Raw genomic sequence first — 18,529 nt, 5'->3', positions numbered from 1 at the left:
AAGCTCTACCGGGGAGCAGTAAGAACTTCAGTACTAAGGCGTTGTCGCACACGTTTGGCACACGAAGATCTTGCCTTTTTGCGTGGCAAATCATTTCTGCGTTTTGGTTATTTTGTTAAGAACAGGCTTTTCTTCATTATGCTATTGTCGTTATAACAAATTTATTGAAATCTGTCCAAATGTGTGCAAGTTACAAGCTCTACAATATTTTTTACCCTGTATCTGACATTTTATTCTAACAGGATGGTCAGAAACTTTATGCCCATGTTCTCCTCTACAATTAATTAAGTCCATTTAAAATATTATTTGACTCACTCGGGAAAAACTGAGTGCGCAGTGTTACTATATATGCTCTTAACTTTACGGTGTTATAAGCTCGACATCGTGGCTTATATATGACTGCCGTACGTAGAAGAAACTCTGATGAGTTACAGCTTTTTTTAGCTGCGTTGATAGGGTACTGCTTAATTGGTTCATAGAGTAGAATACGATAGAATACCTCCTCTGCTTTTACGCAACTTGGAGATAAAAACGACGACATTGGGCACTAAATTTTTGTATCACCTGACGGAACTATCCGGAGTGAATATTTGTAAATTGGATCCATTTATTTGTATATTAATTTGTAAACGTCCTAATTGGGAGATCGAATCATTATCCTTTTTGAGTTATATGTCAAAGGACCAGATTACGGAACTACCAAATGAGTCGTCTATTACTGGCTGGCTGTTTGTAAAACCTAACCTTAACTTGATTTGTATTCTCAAATCCATGATAATTATAAAACACACCAAAATTAACGAATAAACATTAAAGCATAAATAAATTTTGTAAAAAAAAATTCAAATTAAAATGAAACTTAGTATATTAAATTAAAAAAAAAAACAAAACAAAAACACTAAAGAAGAATGAGCTGTTTTTTCACTCATTCGTAAAAGGAAAAGTGCCACTTAAATAATAAAATAACATAACGACTTAATTTAAATGCAAACAAAACATGAATACAAATGACTTCCTACAACAGCAAACTAAGACAACAACAAAAACAACTGCAGCTAGCAGCACACAACAATATACATACAAAACCGCATACTATTACATATAAACAAGTATATTACTATTTATATGCGAGGGCTATATTCAAAATTCTTATAACAATGAAGCAATGGCACTCTTTTCCGTCAAGTGACACTTGTCTGAAAGTATTATACTAAACATGCTGATTTTTAACACTGTAAGTGTCTGCATTTTGTAGATTTTAAAAATTTACTTTGTGGAAAAAAACTTCATGGTCAGTTGAAGGCTGTGGGAAATTATATTATATTAATATACAATATTTATAGAATGTATTTTTACTTTAAATAATGGATTTATTTTTAAAATACATTTTTCACGCTCTCTCCTCGTACGTAGAAGAGCATTTTAAATTTGCTCACACATATAAAAACAGTTGGACTTGTAGCAATGTGTAGAAAAAAACCAAAAAATATATCCTAAATAACTATATGAACGTAAAGAACAGACGGACAGATAGACAAGCTAATATTCAGACACAGCAACTAAGTGAAGAGACAATGACTGACAAACTGTCATATGAAACATATTCATGTATATTTTCGTATTTTAAACTAGTCTAAGTTTATTTGTGTGTGTATATAAAGGTAAGGTACATACACACACTAATATACATACATAATATACGTGTGTTTGCATGTTTACATTAGAGTATATTTTTAGGGGCGTACATTAGTTGTTAGTTAGTTACAAGTGTATGCAAAAGGAAATTGTGTTTTAGTTGAATTGAGTTTTATGTTTGTGACTCCATGTCTGTGCTTAGTTGTTTATTTGTTTGTTTGTCTGTAGTTTTAGTTGTATACTCACATGTCGAGGTGGTAATTTGCATAAAAATTTTCAACATACTGAAAATTACACATTCATAGGACAGCAACAATTCACAAACACACATATTCACATCCACTCTCCCACAAACACAACAGACTCATATGATTCTCTAAAGAAATTTAGATGCAACAACATTTAATATTGTTTAAACAAAACTAAACACACATCCATCCAACCAACAAACCTACAAAATATAATGGAAAGAAATTCCGAAATTGTTTACACAATATTTATAAATGTTTTTCTTAAATTTAATTTTTTGCCTAGTTTAAATTCATTTTCATTGTATATATTAAAAACTGACTGTTGGGTTTTTCTTAAACTGTTTCAGGTTTGTTGCCAAAAATTTACAAGTATAAATTTTTTGCAGTTTGTTTTCCAAAAGACAAAAAGTCTAAAAGCTAATGTTTGTATTAAATCTATTTAAGCATATAGCAACAAAATTATACATGACAAAGTTGTTTGTGTAGATAAGTTAATAGGAGTTATTGCAGTTATTGTGCTCTAACTATTGTTGGTTTTTTCACTTGTTTTCTGTGTGTTTTTTTCTTCTTGAACAGAATCATCATGTACATGGACATTAAACATGTGTTATTTTGCATTATTTTATATGCATATACATGCAGGAATGTTTATAAGTATGTCTGTCTGCTTCTGTCTCCTTCTGTGTTTATGTAGTAGCAGTAGTAGTATTTATTACAATTTGCATATTCAAATTTATATTTGTTGTTAACTATACTTTGGATGTTGTGGAAATGTAGGCTCACACTCATAAATTTATGTATAGTATTGCACAAACATGAGATCATACATAAACCCACATTTATTAAAAGCCTACTTATGCATTATTTTAGTTAAGAAAAATACATATTTATAAATAAAAAAATTTAATTGCTTTAATGTTTGAAAATTACTTCTGGCACTTATAACACCTTGTATATAATTCTTAAAATGAAGCACTTACTATTACATAATTTGCAATTGAATTTCTGAAAATTTCACTTAAAATTATATAGAATAAAATTATTTCTAAAAAATTATATCATAAATTCCATAAGACACCACAAACAAATTGACATTGGATCTTCTAATTTTGATCTTATTCGGTTAACACATACTATTCACTATGATAATACTCGTTTACAAGTTTTTTGCTCACGAATTGAAACATATGGGGATTTGTGTATTTAGGTCTTCTAACTTCGGAAAAAATATTAAAAAAAAATTCTGGACGTCAATCTTTTGAGATATTTATTAAAAACGAAACATGTGAAAATATATATTAAATTAGGACAAAAAAATTAAAAGTGAAGTGTTTTAGTCCTCTTTTTATAATTATTTTCAAATGTCTCCCTCGCGACACTCCAACAGTAGTCTCCTAGCATATTCTGATCCCAAAACCCTTGATAATTCCTCTCGTAAAACTTCAAATCTTGATGAAAACGCTCTCTATATTCGTCTCTCATGTGTCCTAGGTTTTCCGGGAAAAAATCCACATGAGAATGTAAAAAGTGAATTTTGAGGGACATATTTACACCCATCAGTTCAAACACAGAAAAAATTATATTTTAATTCAAACATTTATCACATATTGAACTGGTTTCAATTATTTTATAATTGAAGCAAGTATTCATGTGCTCAAAAACAAAATTTTCTGATATTTTCTATTGAATTTTGAGCTTTGAATTTGATAATTTTGACAATTGAATATACAATTTTCGTTATTGGTTGAACTTTAAATACAAAAATTATTGAATAGATAATTGAAAACACAAAAAATAACAAAAATGTGCTTTCAATTACGAAAATTATCTATTCGGTTTAAGAAATAGTTTTTTCTGTGAAATTGTGTAATAAATTCGCAATAATATCTCTGTAATTTTTATATTCTTATTCCCAAAAAATTCTTGAACAACAAGTTTAAACGAATTCCATGCTGCTTTTTCAATATCGGTTAATAGACACTCAAATTTGGTATCACCCAAAATTTTTCTTATTTGAGCACCCACAAATATCACTTCTTTTAATTTTGCCTCAGAAAGACTCGGGAACACGCTGCATAAATATTGAAATGCTGGTTTTGTCTTATCTAAAGCTTTTACGAAATTTTTCATTAAACATAATTTAATGTGGAGTGGCGGCAAAACCATTTTTTGTGGGCAACCAAACTGACATTTTTAATGTTCATTTTACCTGGAATATATTCACTACAATTTGTGCAAATCGAATGTGGGACCCATTTTTTATCCGGATTTGACACGGGGAAAATAAAATAAAAATAATATAAATAAGCATTTTTCAGTGTTTGTGTTATTGGAAAACCTCGATTTAACCGCAAATAAACCAGAAATGGTCTGAGTTTATTTTACACTTTCTATAAGACATTTAAAAATAGTTTTTACCTTAGATAATAGCGATTTTTTAACGTTTATCTACAAAAAAGTTGTACTTTTAAACAGTATTTTTTTCCTGTTAATTTTTTATGGAATTTGTCAAAAAAATACAACTCTGAAAGTATCTAGTAACTTCGCCAGAGTGTTGAGTACACAAAAACTATGTAAATACCTAATTACCACAATTCGGTACACTACAGTATACATTAGTACTCAGGGCAGGTGAAAAATAAAAACCCAAATATCACAAAATTTTGACGTATAGGTGGGAAACAAAAAATGGTCAATTAGGTAGCGTCCCTAGCTCTGCTCAAAATGTTTGATTTGTAAACTAGTGTAATTATAACCCCTTTGGACTACATAATTAAAAAAAATTATTCAATTTTCAGAAGCACTTTTGGAAATTTTTCTCACCTTAAATTTAAAATTATTTCCAATAAACTTAAAAAGTGTTAGCTTGACTAAATAAACAAATTAAAATTTTTAATAATTTTTATATATTTAACACAGCTACTTTTTCATTTAGTTTATTATTGCAAATACAAATTTCTGAAAACCAAATCGAAACTTTTGAAATACTTCCAATTAAAGATATTTGTAATATTAAAGGAAATATCTGAAATATAATTAGAAAATGTTGATATATATTGGGCGTATTTTGAAACATTTGTACAACATAAATTTATTCAAAGTATTGGCCATTGTCAGCTATGACCTTTTCCCATCTTTTTGGATTCCGATACAAAATAAATGCTCGACTTTTGATGCCAAGCACATATCAATTCGGATACTATGTTCCAAAGTGAAGTGTATCCCAGAGAGAGCGTTCTACTTCGATCGAAAAAAATAGTACACCAACGGGGCACTTCGAGTATTGTCATGATGGAATATTACGGTATCATGTCTGGCCATATATTTTGGGCGATTTTCAGCCAATGCTCGCTTCAAACGAATCAGTTGCGTTCTGTACAGGTTCCCTGTAATAGTCTGGTCATATCACAGGAGTTCATAATAGATAGGACTCTTTTGATACCACCAAATACATAGAATTACCTTAGCATCATGGATATTTGGCTTTGGTATCGATTCGGCTGGTTTGACGGGCTTCACATATGATCTCTTACGCTTCTGGTTATCGTAATAGATAAATGTTTCATCACAAGTAATGATTCTGTGCAAAAATTTATTTGCTTTTATTGTGTTCAAGCATAATTTTGTCTCTTAACTTCAATTCGTATAATATAACAATTTCTCTGCTTTTCGATGAATACTGCTGCTCGCAAACATTTTTAAATGACTTTGGAAGCTCTGGTTGAGTCTTACAACAATCTTCATGGAGTAATGCCTCCAATTCTTGGTCTTCAAAAGTTTTTGGCTGGCCTAGACGAGCTTTGTCTTCCGTGTCAAAATCACCACTTCTGAACCCCACAATACATCTCTCGCATGTTGATATCGATGGAACACATTTATCATAAGCATTGGTGAGCTATCGGTGTGCGTTGGTGGCATTTTTTTTTTCAAATTATAGAAGTAAAGAAAAACTTCCCAAATATGACGCTTTGTTGATAAAAAAAAATCGATATTTTCAAAGCAAACAAAACGTTGTTGTTTACACTACAATGTTCAATATTTAAATGACATATACATAAATTATTAATAACAAAAAACGCGTTCAAAAGATACACCATCTATTGTAAATACCTCATTTTTAAGTCATACACCCAATAAATGGAAACTTCTAAAATACAATTGGAAATTGTGAAGATTCAAGCAGTTACCAACATTTTGATTCCAACTTTCGAACACATTTTAACTTTTTCAAATGTATAAATTTCAAAACAATTTTGTACAAGTGCCAAACTAGTTGGCTTATTTCAGGGTCCTTCCAAATTTAACCCATTTTAGTAAAATTTAAGATTTTGCCTATTTGTTCTAAAATCCCAACAAAATCTAGTTTTCAAGATCCCAGAAAATACACTTATCAACATGGAAATTAATATTAAAATAACCTCTTTAATAAAAATTAAAGAAATTATTTCTAAAAAAATCTAAAATTTATAAAAAAAATTGATATAAGATTTCACAAAAAAATCGCTGAAAACAAATTAAGCTTTGTTAAGATGTTAAATACCTTTTAAAATATACTAAAATTGTTCACATTTATAAATCTAAAATCCCTTTCTAATGAACATGCTCTACAGATTCCTTAAAACAGACTCCTAAAGTAACTAAATACACATGTAGACTAAATGCAAAGGAACACAAACATCAAAGCAGTTAATGCCAAAAACAGATTTCAAACCCGAAACAGCAACAATATGTATGCAATGAAAGAACAGCAACGACAACAAATCATGCCAGTGTGTTTTGTGGAAACAATATACAGAGTACAACGAAAAATGTCGTTGGAAGCCTTATTACAGCAATGAGGCAAAAATCACATAAAATACAAAGCTTAACACAACCGCAAAAGTACACACATATACTAATACATACATATAAAGTACCCAGTTAAGCAAGTAGTCAATGTACCCCTTATAGACAGTAACTGTCTCTACTATCTAATTTAGAGAAGTCAATTGGTTACTTTATACATTCCAAGTAATCTAGCACGAAGACAGTTGTCTCTTATGTGTATCTAAGTAATCAAGAGTGTAGTCTTTAAAAGTTTTGTGAGTAATTCGTACAAACTGATTTTATGCAAATTGTGTTGATATAATTCTCATACAGTTTATTTTTATTTTTGCTTAAATATATTGATATCACATGCAATATAGAGTGAAGTCAATAGTCACTTAAGTGTCTCTTATAGTATAACCTATAGTGAAGTCACTTTAAACGTTTATTTTGTACTGCAATTAAAATGGTCGTTTTTTACCCACCAGAAGCAATTTATTGGAGAGCTGTCGAAGGTGTTGAATAAAATATTAAGAAAATTTATACAAATTTTTTTAGTATAAAAGTGCAATATTTTTGAAGGATGGAGTTTTAAAATGGTTTATTTTTGAATCTAATTGAGATATTGACTTGAAATTTTTTTTGTAACACGAAAAATTAACTTATCAAAACAAAAAAATTTAGCTCGGAAAAAATGTGGATCAAATTGTTCCTAATATTTGCAATCCTATTAAAATTTTGATATAAATTTTAGTTTTAGAAACTCAATAAATATGTAATAAAATCTTTATTTATTAACGAAACTCAATGAAATTTTCAATGTTTTTTAACATTGCCATTCTAAATAACAAGGTGTAAATAAACTTGTCACAAGGTCAAAGAGAATCCGGCAATTCCTGAAAATTGGAGCGAAAATCCCAAAAAATGGTAGTTTTTACAATTTTGCCTATAGGGTCCACACTTCCTTCGGGGCTGGGGAAATACTTTGGCGATAAATATGGAACACACCAAGGTTTCCAAAGCTGCTTTCCGTTTTCTGATCGCAGCTTTGGGATTTTAGAACATGTGGCCCAAAATTGAAAGAAATTTTTATAAAAAATAGGTCAAATTCCGAAGGACGTATTTGAAAAGTGGGACATGTTTTTTATACCAAAATGTTCTCCGTTAAGATATCCTACAGAGAAAAATTGTTATATGTTCTTAAATATAGTTTTTTTTAATAAAAAAGAGTTAAGTCACCTTTTCGCCCAAAAAACAGCAAAAATCTACTAATTTTTAATATTTAAATTGAAAATCGTTTATTTTTGGATCCATTTAGCTGACTATTTTAGGTCAATTAGCGACCGTACATGTTAAAATATCTAGTTATCAGACTATCTAATTGTAATCAAAAAGGGTTAAGGCTTGGTGACTATTAAAATAACTAGTCACGTAGCTTGTTATGTAACTAGTTGTCACCCTAAATGATGGGTAAAATCACTAATTCGGGACTGTCTCCTAGAATTGCTGGGTATGTATGTATACATTTCAAAACACACAAAAACATACAGTTGCAAATATGTATGTAGTATTTATGTACTCGTATATATGATGTACGTAGTGGTAGACACAAATGAGTAAAAATGTTAAGCTACTGCTTGTTGTATATTTTATACAGTGGAATAAATAAAATAGAGTCGAAACAAGCAGCAAGCAGTGTTGACGAAATAACGCCAAACCAAGTTAAATGAAATGAAGCATAGCTTTACATTCGTGTCTACGTCAAAGGGTGTGCCTTAACAACTACACAGCAAAACATTTCAAATAATGCGCAATTTATTATGAGCCACTGATTTAAATAAATTGTGTTTTTAAAGGGTCACCCTTCCTAGTGCAAATAATAAATATCTAAGAAACCATCTCCCTGTTGGATTCTGCTGCAATTCGTGTTGCAAACATGAGATGTTTGATGTCATAACATGACAGGCATAGACTCTCTTTAATAAAACTAAATGAGCCTTGAATAACTTTGTGTTATGTTTATATAAAAACATAAAGCAAGTGGTTTACATTAGCAGGAATTTTATATGTATGTACTCATAAATATTTCGAGCAAATTTTAAATCATTTTTATTTCAGTGCAAGTTTATAAAAGGGAGTATTGCTCGCTTAAAGCCAAAGGTATTGAGAGGAATTTGTATTTTTTTTTTTTTGAATTTTGTTTACAGCTGCATACATAATTTTCATCATACTATACTGCTTAATAGAACAAAACAAAAAAAAACAAAAATACAAAATATTCACTTATACTCGTTGCATATACATGTACATTTACCAATTTCCGTTTCCCTTTTATTTATTTTTATTTTTTTGTTTTTTTACTATTCATGTGCTGCCTGGTGTGCAAGTACTCACTCGTATGCTGTTGTTGCATGAGTCTACAAAAAGCTTTTGCAACATGCATGTTGTATGTGTTGTGAGAGTACATGTTTGTGCGAGTTTATACTTCAAATTATGCATATTTTAACAGGGGTATACAATTTTCACCAAAACGAAAATAAGGCAGCATTATTATACTTAAACAAAACCTTCTTTATTATATGAACACTCGTTCGAGTAGTATGTATGTGTTAAGAGAAAATATAAACAAGCTAAAGTGGAATAAGCTTAATCTGAAACGAATCTTTTGGGCCTTTCTGTACAAAAAAAAAACTGTATTTAAAAACAGAATAACTAGAATTAAAATAAATACTTAATTGGTTTAATAAATGTATTGCAAGTTAAATAATAATATAATAAATTAAAATGTCCAACTTATAAATTGGTGTTGTGTTATTGTAATAATGTATAATATTAAAATTGTTTCTTTTCAAATATGTATTGTATTTGAGAAATATTAATTCTACAAACCAAACATACTTGTGGTAGAGTACTTAAATGAATATTATCCTGTTTATCCTGTTAGTAAGACAACAGACACAATCATGCAATTTGACAAATTATACGATTAATAAAAGCACCATGTAGCATTTTCTGGGTACCTTATAATTTAACGTAAAATTTTATTTAAATTGAAAGTTTTTTTCTTTATTTTTAAGATTACACTCTTCATGATAAAATTTCACTCTCTGACAGATGGTTGCGAAATGGGCAAAGAAGAATATTGAGAATAATAAATCAGTGAATGTAGTAAAATTTTTCTGCAGCTGAAGAGTTTCAGAAAATAAAAGTTCAACCAAAAACTATATTGAAACTTTATTAAAATATATATCTATAGATTTTAGAATTGAGTTATATGCCATAATATGATCACACTCTGATCTATATTTACTCCAGTCTACTATTTATAGACAGAAATGTAATATTTGTCATTCGAAATCGGTGATATCATTATAACAAAGAATTTGTACCAATGTGAAAACAAAATTTTTATTGAGTGCTATAACTGTAATATAACATATCATATTTTACTACAAATGGTTGAACTGGAATCATAATACGGTTGGCCTCCATCAAATTACGGTTGTGCAGTTTAACTTTCAGTCTGTCCAGGTTTGATACAGAGGTCCGCTTCCTTTGAAATAAAAATATAATAAAACACATTAGCTGTATGTGAGTAAAAACACATGGCAAATATTTGACGAAAAAGACGTAACCACATTATTTAGAACACATTTGTTTGACGTTGTTTACTAAATATTTGTTTTGCATTGTCCTAAGTAAATGGAGTTTTTGAAATAAATAAGAGAATTAAAATATATTTTATTTAGTGGTTACGTCTTTTTCATCAAATATTTGCCATTGGTGACCCTACCTTAATACCTACAAACTGGTATGTAATAATTAAACACACAAACGCACAAACTGACTAGCTATATAATTCTTACACAGTTTGTTTTCTTGATGCTTAAGTAGTCACACTCTGATGTGAGCTGATATAATTCCCAATTTATATTTTTTAGAAAAGTAGTCAGAGTTTTATGCTAAAGTGGAGAGCTGATATTGCCTTCGTGATGCAGTTCCAAAGTATGACCCGAATCTAACCCAATATCTGCTGTTGTAGATTTGCTGATTGTAAGGACTTACTACTTTTTTCTTACATTCGTACTAAACGTAGTTTAGAATTGAATCGTTTATTTCAAAAACCAGCCAAGCAACAAAAAATCCAAAATTGAGTTATTGCACGATTACTGTTTTGTAAAGGTAAATGCATTGTTTAGTGCAAACAAATTAAATACCGCCCCCTATTATGGTGAAGCAAAGCCATGTTTAGTGCAGAAAGCAGTCAAGTGACAGCTTGTATGTCTTAATAAATGTGAAAAAAATAAAATATTTACAAGCTCTAACCATACTTTGGTTGGATATGAAGACTTTTAAGGGAAAATTTTTCAATAGACTGTAACGGAACGAGAGTAGAACGAGTGAATGATGACGAATAATAGTACATAACAAATATGTATATGATGTTAAAGTTCATTTGTCATTTTACTTTTGAAGTTCCTAATAAAATTGTAATAATTCGTATGAAATTTATAATAGTGATGGTTGTTTATGTCAGAAACCAGTCAAGTGCAAACTTTATATTATTTTTTAAATGCACAGTGGGACAAAATTATTTGCTGTATTTCACTGTGATTTCACCGTACGACACTCAATATTAGACACGAACCGGATGATATACGTCTGAAACAATAAATTAAGTGGAGAAAAACTGCGTTTTCAGTTTCTCATTTCGTGAACCTGTTTACTTTTAAAAGGACTTCAAATTTTCAGAGAAGTACATTTTTAAAAAAATGTTTTAAAATACTTCCGATAATCCAACTATGTCAAATGATCAAGAAGAGTTGTAAAATATTTCGTATTATTTTTATTTTATTCTGTAATGATCAAGAGATGTCAAAAATGTCCTTTAAAATTTCTATCCTTGAATATTCTTTTAGATTTCCAATAACTTTTTTTAAGAAAAATAGTGACTTAAAGATCCAAATATTGAATACCACATTCCAAAATTTCATCCTTCTATCTTAACTACTTAAGTGTTAAAAAATATTTTAAATTTGAATTATTTGATTTTTTATATTTTATTTTAATATTTCATTCGAAAAAATATAACAAAATCCGTTGTGAAAAGCAACGAAGAAGACTTTTTAATAAACAAGTAAAATGATATAGTCGGGCAAGCCCGACCTTATGATACCCTACACCGGGTATATGATTATAAAGAGTTTTCTTTTGATATGAAACTTATTTGTGTTGAATCTTATTTGAATACCAACCTTTTCGGTAGTGGGCCTATGGGAGCTATGACCAATTATGGACCAATCATAACAAAATTTGTTGGGATGCTCTCCGAATATAAAAAACATATTTATGTTGAATTTTGTTTGGATGCTAATATATTTTAGAGATTTATGTATATTAATCACATTTTCGAGAATGTAGCTTATATGGGAGCTATGGAATATTGTGGATCGATCGTCACGAAATTTGGTCGTGAGAGTTCTGCTTACATAAAACTTAATTGTGCTGAATTTGGTTTGAATATGTTTATAATTAAGATATTTACGAGAGCTTAACTATTTTCAAATAGGCCAATTGTACGGGGGCTAGGATAAATAATGGGCTGATTCTAACCAAATTCAATAGCCTTTGTCCTTGGGGCAATATAAAGGTTTGTGCCAAATTTTGTCGGATTATCTTTAAACCTGCGACCTGTAGTTTGATTACAAGGTTTACATGGATGGACGGACAGACGGACGGACATCGCTTAGTCGACTCAGAAAGTGATCCTGAGCAGATTGGTATACTTTAAGGTTTACAAACAGGCACTTTTCTTAAAAAAACTTTTTTGTATACTAATAATTTTTTTTATATTTTAATTTGACCTTTATATATAAAGGATAAAATTTTGACATTTAGTATAAAATATTTGGGTCTTTAACGCACTATGTATTTAAAAGGAATTTATTGGCAATCTTAAAGGATATTAAAGGATAAACATTTTAAAGGACATGTTTGACATGTTTGGTTCCTTACAGGATAAAATAAAGATAATACAAAATATTTTACAACACTTCTTGTTCTTTTGACATACAATTTGTCATTGTTGGAATAGCAGGAGTATTTTTAAATATATTTTGAAAAATGTACTTCTTTGAAACTTTGAAGTCCTTAAAAATGGACACAGTTTTTCTCCATTAAATTTATAGTTTCAGACGTATATCATGCGGTTCGTGTCTAACGAATTTTTTCTGTATTTGTCGGACGGTGTTATCGTAGACATAAGAATTGTTCTTATACTCGTATATTTTAGTAATCGTATCCGAATTCAAGAACCTCCAAATTCATCTTGACTTCGTTGTAGATTAGCCAATTGTATGAATTCCCGAATTCAAGAACCTCCAACTTCTTTCACCTTGACTTTGTTGTTCATTTGTCCGATTGTAAGAACTCCCGAATTCTTCTTACAATCATATTTGTTAGTAATCGTTTCCGAATTAAAGAACCTCTGAATACTTTTCGACTACGTTGTAGTTTAGCTGAATGTAAGAACTCTCGATTTTTCATACATTCGTACTTTATATCCGTATTGTATTGTAGCCGAACTCAAGAGCATTCTAATCTATCTTATGGTGATAGAAATCGAAAAACGAGTAGAAACTATTGATAATTTTTGTATAGATTAGTATACTAACCTAAAGATATTGTTCAAAAAAAAATGAATAAACGAATTTTGTTGTTGTTAATTTGATGGTTATAAACATACTTAAATTATAACTTTCACTTTACAGTTTTAAACGTAAATCCAAGAAATGTAGCGTATTACATTTTATAAAGAAGCCAAATACATTTTAATTTTAACTTCCTAACAAAATAAAATTCCATGTCATACATGTTACATACAACAAATGATCTCATTTTCTTTTAAATCAAAAATTTCTCCTTCTACATAACTAAACTTATGATTTTAAAATAACCATATTTCATATTCAATATAAATTTTAAAGTAATAAATTAAACATACATATATTCATGTTTCGTTCGCCCTCTTAAAAGCAAACAAAATAAAACTTGTACAATGGTTAAGCATTTCTTAAACTATAAAATAAAAACTTTTTTTAAATAAAAATTATCAAATAATTTACAATTTTGCAACCCCCTGAAACATTAATGTGACCCCTGCTGGCTGTGGCGTTTATGAAACACAAAATATTTTACACAAATTTTATGCATCTTTTAAATAAGAAATTTGCCAACTACCAACACCCCGGGTTAGAGCGCAAAACCACCCTCGTTTCCCAAATGTCCGATGCTGAGAAACTAAACTAAATTCAGTCATTTGTTAAGTAGCACTAAATAGTTGGAGGGTATGAATGGAAATTATTTGCAATGTAAGAAAGAATGATAGAAAGATTCACATACAAAGTTGAGTTTCAAGAATGACATCATCTCAGCGTCATCATCATCAACATCATTGGCTTTTTATTGACATAGTCATGCTAAAATGTTTTTCCGTTTCCGGTATACAATTTCGTAATATTTGCAGAAAACTACCATTAAAAACTAGACAAGTAATTAAGTTGAAATAGTTGTTTTTGTCATACGTACACATTTTTTTATGACCCTGCCATTTCTTCACCATCTCTCTATCATCATCATAGTCATTGTAATTATTGTTTTTCTCATCATCTTCATCTGCATCATCATTACGAGAGAAGACATAACATTTCAAGTAGTCATAGTCGTAATGAAAATAAATGCATTAAATGCAATTTTGTCAAAAATGTTTTTTCTGCTGTGTATTATGGGGAGCAGAGAAAACAGGATGTGAAATTTAATACCCCATAAACTGACCAATATATATTTAAGAATTTTTAGTTTATGCTTTGTATCGTAGATGGAATGGGACACTATAAAACTTTCCCCTGTCATTATCTGTTAAAATTACACATAGTACATTTATTCACATACATATAGGAAAATATACATACATACATACATATGTATGTACATTTATATAAGTATAAATTTTCCTAAAAATCTGTGTACATTTGACAATTTTCTATGAAAAATTCTTGCTAAACATCCCTTTGTGATAGTTGTAGTTTTTAGTTAGAAATATGTATCATATTTATAGTCATGATTTATTTTTGTTTAAAGCAAATATTATCAGATGTTAAATTGTGCATGATAAATGCAAAAAGCTTTTGTTTTTATATCAATTTCTAAATGTTAACTTTAATTTTTTGCCATAAAATTTTTGTTTTTTTCTGTTTTGGGGTGCTAAAGAAAATTTTAGAAAAATTTAAGTATTTGAAACATAGGGCCGGTTGAAATTAAGTATTGTATTAATAAATAAATTTTGTATGTATTTACTGAAAATACACATTTTGATGCGAACATTTTTTTATTATTAAATTATTTAATAACACAAAGTTTTCTATATTTTGATATATGGGTAAAATTTGACTACCGTTTCTCATCGAGTTGGTCAACTTTTGCACCCTGTTCTCACGATCACATTAAAACGTGAGTTGTTACTTCTCATAATGTGGCATATATCGTCAGTAGTAGGACTATTAAAATCACGAAAACACAGTAATTTTGACCACAAGTGCTCTTAAGGGTTAATTTCCACTTTTGTGCTGTCATTGTAAATACTAGACTTCATTTTATATTTTTCTTAAGTTTCATCAAAATCGGCCCAAAAATATATAATATTTCGTTATCTCTCCATGAAAAATTCCAATTATTGAAAAATTTTACATTTGACCCTCAAGATTTAAGGCTTAGCGTTTTTCGATTTTAGTAAAACATTCAGACTATATTTAAATTGACCTGGACTATAATAACCTGAATTGGATTTACCTAAAAATCATTCGCCAAAATATGGCCAAAAAATTAGTTTTTCTCGAAAATGGCAAAAGGTATTGACATACCTTTTTCACTTTTTTATTCCCTACTATGTTATAAATAAATCCCCATGTGATGATCAAAAAATTCTGAAATTTGTTTAACAAAATTTTTAAAAATTTGAAATTGGAGTTTTGAAACTGTCCTTAAAACAAATATTTTTTTTGGTTATACCTGCGAATAGGTTAACTGTATCCTATGAAGATAAAAACTCATATATGGATATATTTTAACTAAAAATAAACTTTTGTTTTAATATTTCTCAAAATATGTTAATTTTGTTCCTACATTTCTTATTCTAGTGGCCTGAGACACGTTAATGGTCTGGCGATTTTCTTAATAATTTCAAAATTTGTTAACCAATATTTATGTTTTATATCTCATTAGAACGATAATTACGTACACATTTTGATTCTTTTAAATTAAATTGCAAAAGTAATTACTTAAAAGGAAAATTTTTTAAAAAAACCTGCAAATGCACCTCAAAACTTAATCGAAAGTCGGCACGGGTTGCCCTTCTTAGAACAAGCTAAAATTTTTTTTGTGGTATTTTAGGTCCTTACGAAAGTTTTCAGCGGGTACCGTTTCAACATTTCAAAAAATTTAATTCTAAGGGACACTCTAACGTACATACGTTAGTGTGTTCTTTTATGCCTGTTTAAGTATAAAAACTTAATCCACTGTATCGAAAAATGCAATAAATACCAGACAACAAGAAATAATTGAAATTGTAATAAGTATTATTTATAATAAAGGGTGATTAATTTAGAAGTTTTTTAATTAATTTTAAATAAAACACTTAAAATATAATTCGATGTCTGAATTTTTATAGTGACCCAAACTAACAATCTCTAACAAAAACTAACAAAAACAAGTAAGAAAGTATGGTCGGTCAAGCCCGACCATATAATACCCTACACTAAGTAAAAGAGCAAAAACATTTTTCTTTTAAAATTTCAATGATTTATATTTTTGAGTGATTTTCGGCAGTGGGCCTTATATGGGAGCTATGACCAATTATGGACCGATCACCATGAAATTTGGTCGAGTGAGTTATGTCTATATGAGAGTTAACTATGTAGAATTTTGTGTGTATACCAAAATTTTTAAGCGATTTATGCACGTTAAAGTGATTTTCGGAAGCGGGTCTATATGGGAGCTATGACTACTTATGGACCGATCGTAACAAAATTTGGTGACATGAATTTTGTATATATAAAACTTATTTGGAGCGGAATTTGTGGAGATACATATATAAATTAAACATTTATGACCGATAAAGTCCAATTTAGGAAGGACATTTGTATGGGGGCTAGGTGAAAAAATGGACCGATTTCAGCCAGTTTCAATAGGCTTGGCCCTTGGGCCGAAATAATATGTACCAAATTTGATCGAAATATCTTCAAAATTGCGAGCTGTACTCTGCGCACAAGGTTTACATGGACATCCAGCCAGCCAAACGGATGGACGGACATCGTTTAATCGAAAGTGATTCTAAGTCGATCGGTATACTTTAAGGTGGGTGTAAGACTAATATTTTTGGGCGTTACACACATCTGCACAAACGCATTATACCCTCCCCACTATGGTGGTATAGGGTATAAATAGAGTGGTGTCTTATCACATGATCTAGGCGGCCAGTAGACAGGTCCAGAACGCAAAATTATCAAAAAAAAACTTTTCTTACAGATATGATATTATGATATGAGTCTTTCCAACAATACAAAATAAAAATAAGATAAAAGTATGACACCAGTCATTCGCGATCTGTAAAAAATAAAACAAATGAAAAAAACCTAAAAAATAATTCTATATCATCATGAATATCATAAGATATCACAAACAAATTTAAAGTTAAAAAAAATTTAAATCGCAATTTTTTTTAGAAACGTCCAATGTGTTTACCATTACGATCAAAATAAAAATTTGAGTTTTATTTTTTTTTTTCGGTGAAATTCATAATATATATTCAGTATTATGACGTGTTTGACCGTAATATCACAAAAGTGTAATGACCTTTACTCAATTGCCTTTTATATATGTGTCTGCCAAAAAAAATATGTTTAAGTATCTTTTACATTTCAAGCTTATAAGAAACAGTAAGATATTTATACAGCAGTATAATAAATTCAATAACATGATTACTGCTTTCGTTGAAATCTAACTACATTTATTTAACAATACCATGAAATTCCATAATTTATTAGGAAGTTTAAGTTTTTGTCGGCATCTCCGTCTAAATACAAGTAAATAACAACAATTTTTGGCTGAAACATATGAAATAATAGAATCCAACATCCACAACTATTTACATCCATACAAATATGTATATTATACATAGTATTAAGAAGTAAGTAAATATGTAGGTATGTATTTGTATGTATTTGTATAGAATTTATTTCCTTGTGTATTTGTCTCGTTATTTCTTAACATTTTTTGCTTTTGTAAATGTGAATGTGTAGTGTTAATCTGTTGCCAAGTTTTGTACACAAACACGTCATTGATTTTGATTTAAGTGTTGCGTATTTGTGGCGTCATTTTGTTGTCTTTACTTTTTTTATTTTTTTCTTCTTTCACTATTTTTCTATTCATTTATTCAAGTCGTTTGTTTTATAATGTAAGTGTATTGTTTGTATACAGTTTGTATCTAGGATAATGTTTTTTGCTTAAAAGGATGTTCTTTGTATGCTTATTTATTTTCATGTAATTATTTTTAAAATAAATAGACATATTCCGGAGTATTTTTTTAGTGCACTGAAGAGAAAAAAAATGAGGTAAAATTTATTACAACGGAAATGAAAATTTATGTTTACTTGTCAGCTGGCTTGTACGAGAGTATAAAACAAAAACGACTAGACTTTTATGTTTTAATAAGGAGATTTTATGTATGTGCTTGTGTTAATATGTAATATAATTTTAGCATATTATATTAGTTTAAATCTTCT

This window comes from Calliphora vicina, chromosome 2 (genome assembly GCF_958450345.1).
Source record: "Calliphora vicina chromosome 2, idCalVici1.1, whole genome shotgun sequence".
In the NCBI taxonomy this organism is placed as follows: Eukaryota; Metazoa; Arthropoda; class Insecta; order Diptera; family Calliphoridae; genus Calliphora; species Calliphora vicina.
This window is presented reverse-complemented; position numbering follows the sequence as displayed.